We start from the raw sequence: 7,131 nt of genomic DNA, 5'->3' as shown, positions 1-7,131 counted from the left end.
ATCTAATTTCAACTAACTGACCTAATTTCAACTTAGTTATCTAATGACCCTATTTCCAGCTATTGTGTACTGATGTACTTGGCGGCCAGGATTTCAGTGTATGGACGAGGAGCACACAGTTCAGCCCATAACACCCACCCTATACAGCGATCGGGAGATAGATGTGTGGGGAGTTTTAGAAACACCTAGAAGTAATCACGATGCCAACGTGTATGCACCTGCAGCTGTCCCTAGTCCACCTGAACAAGGGCCTTGGTCATGAAAGCCTGGTTATCATGAGGGCCCGGAAATGGCGAGTTGGTGAGTAGGACTGTTCTGATGCAGAGCTTCTCTGCCTGGAGAGTGGGTACCACTCTGAGGAGTTTTGGTCTCTTTGAAAGGTCTGTTGTGCCCCCTGCCGCTGACAATCAACTTACTCCACGTCTCACCTTGTCTTCAGGTGATGTTTGTCAAACAACCTCTTCTTGTTTGTAACCTGACTGTCCACATTGGAGTTCTCAAAGAGGAAAGAGTGTTCTGACCAGAAAGGTCAAGTATCGTGGTGAGTAAGAAGTCCCTCTGCCGTGACCTTAGAACGTGGCAGCCTCGTTTACCCACCTGCCCTCCAGGACAGATGGAACCCGTCCCTCTGAGTCCTGTGGGTCTGTCAACTGACCCTCTTCTGCAAAGGCAACACGTGTCTCTTGCTTCAGTAAGGCATCTCTGAACCACGAGCTAGAATCACGTTTTTGGATTACCGTTGGCTTTTTATAACTCATACTGTGTCTGTCTATTATTGCCACAAGTAATTGAAATGTGAAGGTAACCTGATGGTGTTACACAGCGCTGTCCATCACTCTGTTTTTCTGTGGTCTTTGTGGTTTTGTTACTTTATGATGCCATCTCATTAGAACAAGACCTCTCCTAAGAAATCATTTATCATAAAAAAAAACAAACCAAGAAACCCTCATTGTTATAGCCACAGAAGAGCCCCATTGCTGAGAATGCCTACATGCAGCAGGGCCTCCGTTCTCTTCCTGCAGAAGGGCTTTGGGGACCAGGTCCTCCTGCCCCGAGCGGGTCCAACTTCATCTCTCCCAATTGGCATCCCTTCCTCTTTGCCTGCAGGGGCCCTTGCGCCTGGAATATAACATACTTTTCAATAACTCTGAGTCATAATTCCATTAGGAGTTGTGAGCATTCTAGTGACTTCTGTCTGGGAGACTACCTGTTTCTCTGACCTGTAATTCAGAAGGTACCTTCTGAACAACTGGGAGATTAGAATTGCAGAGATGAAGTATTTATATTTTCATTTTCTTCACTGGATGTTTCAAGGACACACAATAAGACAGAGTTATTCTGAAATAATAAGCCTAAAGAACTATGGCTGTGACCTACTTAAAGTGAATAGAGAGGCTATTATGATATCATTAATGGTCAATTTGAAGAATTATGGGTGTAATTGTTTTGTGCAGCATATTAACAGCTTTTCACACTTTTTATATTAAGATATTCTATTTATATTTTATATTAAGATATTCTAATTATATTAGTCAGGGATATCCAGAGAAAAGGAACCAGTGTATGTGTGTGCACATGTACATGCGCACACACACACACACACACACACACAGAGGCATGGGCTATATACCAATACTTCACGTCAGTGATGAACTGAACACACAATATTGGTCTTCTAAACTATATACTCAACAAAGTCCTGTCCATCTTAGTTGTATGAGTATATTCTATGATGTTTGCAAATGGCAAAATAGAGTATACTCTATGATGCATTTGACAGAATGTATTCCAGTCAGAAAGGACAAGGGATGGGGAGAGAGAGAGAGAGAGAGCAAGAGAGAGAGACCGCTATATTTTAAGATTTAGCTCACGTGATGAGCCCAAAGCAGATCAAAACTGGAAGCCCTCAGACTGGAATCCTAGGGGAGAGACAATGCTGCAATTGAAGTCTGGAGGCCTCCTGTTAACAGCAGTCCCACTTGCTTGTTCTATTCAGGACTTCAACTGATTGGACAAGGCCCACCCCAGTACGGGAGGCAATCTGTTGTACTCACTGTTCAAGAATTTCAATGTAAGTAACATCCCCCAAACACCTTCACGGAAACATTCTGAAAAATGTTTGAGCACATACACAGGCGCTGTAAGTGACACATGAAATTACCCATCACGTCAAACATTCTGCAAAAGTATAAAAGCATTTTGGTTCCAGTTATGTTGGTGCTGGCTCCTCCCTTTAGATGGCATGGTTGTCTCCTTCTGGGTGAGTGGTAGAGAGGGGACAGCCATGGAGCCGTTGTCTGGATGGGGTGGAATCGGGGGCACTGTTGCTTAGTGGGAGGATCTGAGTCTTAGGGCCTGATGGTCACGTGGTCCAGTGTCCATGAAGCCTACATGGTTGTGTTTGTGCGCATGTCCAGGGAAGCCTTTGGGAAACTTTGGGTCAGATCCGAGGGTGTTTAGAGAGAAGAGCGCTCAGTTTGTGAGGATGCCATCTTGTGTCAGTTTGGGCCTCATAAAGGCCATTGTTCTAGGATCAGTGGCTTTTGGCATTGTTATCGGGAGTGTAAATAGTGATAGGGAGGTGTGATAATGACTATTTGTTGAGGTTGTGAATCTGGAATGAACTACCTGATAAATTAGGTAGTACAATAAGGATCCAGGATTCTATGGAGAAAGTTAAATAAAGAATTGCATCTAAGAGGAAACCTGTGGCACATTTATAATTCCATCCTTGGTTTTTGAAAATACTTTTGGAAGTTGTGGGGAGGTGGGCTGTGGTTTGGTGATCTGGCGTGCATCGTTAGGTGTCCTGAGGTGTGCATTTGATGAGCGCTTTGCCAAAGCAAACTGGGTGCTTTGAAATCTTGAGCTGTTTCCCCCTGCCAAATAGTGTTGCCTCCTAGGACAGGGAGACCCATTCACCAGAAGATCACAAACAATTAATGACCCTGTCTGGTCATCACATATTTAAACAGCATGGGCAAAAGAGACTTCTATTTAAAAATCTCTAGAAGACAAGTTGCTCGGTGAGGCATTTTCCCGTGTTCTTTCTTTCATTGTCATGTTATTCAGAAAACTAGCACAAGAATTTGTTTCCACAGTGGAAGGTTTTATAACACAAATCCATTTGTGATGGCAAATGTATCTCTATTAGGATACTTTAGCTTAAATCAATTATGTAAGCGCCTTGTGAGACATTTATTTTGTTCGATGTTTCATCAGCATCAAGGACTTTCAAAACTGTTTGATCTTCCCTTTTCTGAAAGTCTTCTGCAAGAGTGATGGGTTTACTAAAATTTGCTGTGAAGCTAACCTGATTATTCTGAGCTATTTGTAAGGGGATTAGGCTGTTCAGGGGAGGATGGATTCTAATCCCATGACTAATATTTTGGCCAATATAGTACAATTCTTTTTGATTAGGAAAATTGGTTAGTAACCACTTCAGCATGCTCCATCCTTTTCTGGTCACAAAAAAGCAGGATTAAAATGTTTTTGTTGGAATGTGGTTGTAGGTCAGCTCCGCAGCCCTGAATTAATCACTGTGTAGTAAGGAAACCTGCCATGTGGCAGGAGGAACCTAGGGGTAAAAGTTCTTGGGTTGTTGACATTTGCAAAGAACTCATTATATTCAAGTGTTTCCCATTATTTAATCAAGGTTGAATAGAGGAATGGAGTGGGTGGTAGTGGTAATAATCATCTTGGGGGGATGTAATCTTTGCCAGAATAAAATTTAGTTTTGAGGTTGAGGTTTTCAAATGTTCTTTTGCTTAAAAAAGCAGCTTACTTGTGTTTATTACAATCCTTGTGCTCAGTTTTACAATGGGCTATAAGCATTAGAGAAGTGGTTAATATCACTTCTTAAGCAAAAGATAGTGTCTAGTGGATTTATTGGCCTTATTTGTGAACGCAAAGCTTCTTTTCCCAATTAAAGAAAACTTGGAGATACTTTTGTTCCAAAGGAATCTGGAAATTTGATTTGGTTTTGAAAATAGATTTTTCTCCCTGGAAGATACTGAGTTTATAAAGACAAGAGCATTGAGTAGGGAAACTGGCACTATATTGGTGAGAGGAAATGCATGCTCTACCCAGGTGCTTCCCCACCCTCCTCCTGTAACTGGCTCCTTCATCATTATTACTATTCCAAAGGACCACCAGGCTGCTAAAGCCCAAATGTGAATGGCATTCTTGACACCTCCACTGATGAATGCAGAATTCTCTCCATTTCCATACTAAGTCAGAGACACACGCACATCTTGCATGGCTCTACAGAGATGGCAATCACATTTGTTTCTGCAAATTCCCTTAGCCTCTTTCAGTTCACGGCTGACGGTATGGTGGGACTGTGTTTCTACAACATAAGTTACACCGTACTTTCCCCTTGCCCCTCGATGGCTCCCCGTGGATCTTCAGAGAAAGTCCGAGATGCTTACTATGACTGCAGAGCTCCTGTGACTGGCCCAGGTTGGCCCTACAGCTGCCCCCCTCTTCTCTCTTACCTTCTGAGCTCCGTGCTCCCCTTACTTGGTTTCCAGAACAGAGACTCCCAGCGTGGTGCTTGCATGCACATCCCTAGCGCCTGGGTCATCTCCCTCCCACCCTCCTGAGCTTTGCCTGCTGACACTTTTCAGCTCTCATGGGAACTGTCCCTTCCCAGGCCCACTTTTCTCTTTTTAAAATAATGATACATAAAAATTGTACATGTTTGTGGAGTACAGCCTAATATTTTGACATGTGTAATATGTTGTAACGATCCATTATTTATCCTCTTTCTGTTGAGAATTTGAAATCTTCTCTACTGGCTATTTTGAAATATGCAATGAAGTATTGTTAACTATAGTCACCCTGCTGTGCTATAGACCACTAGAACTGAATCCTCCTAACATATTTTTGTACTCATGTACCAGTTGTTCTCTATTTCCATCTCCTCTCACCCTCCCAGACTCTGGTAACCACTACTCCACCCTGCTTCTATGAATCAACTCTTTTAGCTTCCATGTATATTATGGTTTAGATCAAGAAGGTCTCCCCAAATCCTTGTGTTTGGAAGCTGGGCTTCTGGATAGCAACTGCATCATGGAAGCACTATGGATTCATCCACTGATGAGTTCAGAGCTGACTGCACTGTTAAAAGATGGAGCCTGGCTCTGTGAGCTCTGTGAGCTGCAGCCTGTCAGAAGGAGCAGTTGGGTGTTTGCCATCTTAGCGAAGTACAGTTGTGAATACGGCTCCATGAAGTTTTATGCACTATGTGGCTTTGGTGGGGTCTTAAATTATGGGATGACACATACTGCTGTGGTTCCCTTGGATTTAGTGAAATGCCATGTGCAGGTGGACCCCCAAAAGTAGAAGGCATATGTAATGGATTCTCGGTTACACTTAAAGAAGATGGTGTTTGTGGCTGGGCTAAGGGATAGGCTCCAACTTTCACTGGCTACACTATGCAGGGCTCTGCAGGTTTGGCTTTTATGGAGTCTTCCAAGTCTTGTATAGCAACATGCTTGGTGCGGAGAATGCCTAGCTCTGGCGTACATCACTATATTTGGCTGTCTTCGCCAGTGCTGAATTCTTTGCTGACATCGCCTTGGCTCCCATGGAAGCTGCTAAAGTTCGAATTCAAACCCAACCAGGTTATGCTAACACTTTGAGAGATGCTGCTCCCAAAATGTATAAGGAAGAAGGCCTAACATCATTCTACAAGGGAGTTGCCCCCCTCTGGATGAGTCAAATGTCATACACCATGATGCAGTTTGCCTGCTTTGAATGTGCTGTTGAAGCATTGTACAAGTTTGTGGTTCCTAAGCCCCAAAGTGGAAGAGAATGTACGAAGGCAGAGCAGCTGGTTGTAACATTTGTGGCAGGCTACATAGCTGGAGTCTTCTGTGCAATAGTTTCTCACCCTGTAGATTCTGTGGCATCTGTGCTAAATAAAGAGAAAGGTAGCGGCCCTTCTTGGGTCCTCCAGAGACTTGGCTTTAGAGGTGTGTGGATGGGACCCTGCCCGTATCATCATGGTCGGTACTCTGACTGCGCTACAGTGGTTCATCTATGACTCCGTGAAGGTCTACTTCAGGCTCCCCCACCCGCCGCCACCTGAGATGCCAGAGGCTCTGAAAAAGAAGCTTGGGTTAACTCAACAGATCGATCATAGCAAATGTGGACTGAATCTGCTTGTTGATCAGTGTTGAACAAAAGTACAAAAGGAACTTTTATATCTATGACAGTGTAGGAAATTGTCTGTTCCTGATAAAATTATTGTAGGCTTGCTTAAAGCAAGAGTTTCAAACTTACTGCTGAAAATAAACTCATCTGTTCATGAAAAAAAGATGGAGCCTGGTTGGAAGAGGTGGGTCACTGGGGGTGAGACCTGGAGGGGTGCATCTCCCTCCCCAGATCCCCCCTTCACTTCCTGCTTCCTTGCCACCATGATGAGAGCAGCTGTCCTCCGTCAGCCCCTTCCATCATGCATTTCCTGCCTCAGAGCCAGCTGACTATAGACTGAATCCTCTAAAAACCTTGAGCCAAAATAAACTTCTCCTCCTTAAGTTGTGAGTGCAGAATATTTTGTCCCAGTGATGAGAAAGTGACTAAGACAATATCTGAGTGAGAAGATGCGATACTTGTCTTTCTGCACCTGGCTAATTTCATTTAACAGATTTTCCTCCTGTCTCATACATGTTGCTGCACATGATAAGATTTTATCCTTGTTTATGTGCTAGATAATATTAAATTATATATATGTATACCTGTATATCACATTTTCTTTATTCATCCCCTGATGGACATCTCCGCTGCTCCTATCTCATGGCTCTGATGAAGAATGCTGCAATCAACATGGGAGTGCGCAGGCATCTTTGACATGCCAGTTTCCTTTCCTCTGGATATATACCCAGTGGTGGGATTGCTGGACCACGTTTTCATTGCTTGTTTGTTTGGTGGTGGTACTGGAGATTGAACCTCTCCCAAGCTCTTTTTAGATTTTTAAATTTTTTATATTTTGAGACAAGGTCGTGCTAAGTTGCCCAGGCTGGGCTTGAGATTATGATGTTCCTGCTCCAGCCTCTGAGAGTGGTGGCATAAGTCACCATGTCCTGCTCTGTGTTGTTTTTAGAGAAACCTTCATACCATTTTGCA

At 43.5% G+C, this 7,131-nt stretch overlaps 1 pseudogene; it reads left to right on the top strand.

Moving 5' to 3' along the window:
• The first annotated feature begins 200 nt into the window (after positions 1-200).
• Positions 201-6,468, top strand: LOC110343858 (solute carrier family 25 member 3 pseudogene; annotated as a pseudogene).
• The last annotated feature ends 663 nt before the right edge of the window (positions 6,469-7,131 follow it).

The sequence above is a fragment of the Heterocephalus glaber genome, unplaced genomic scaffold, assembly GCF_053883595.1.
Source record: "Heterocephalus glaber isolate CG9 unplaced genomic scaffold, H.glaber_assembly_v1.0 deba00001538, whole genome shotgun sequence".
Classification (NCBI taxonomy): Eukaryota; Metazoa; Chordata; class Mammalia; order Rodentia; family Bathyergidae; genus Heterocephalus; species Heterocephalus glaber.
This window is presented reverse-complemented; position numbering and strand designations above follow the sequence as displayed.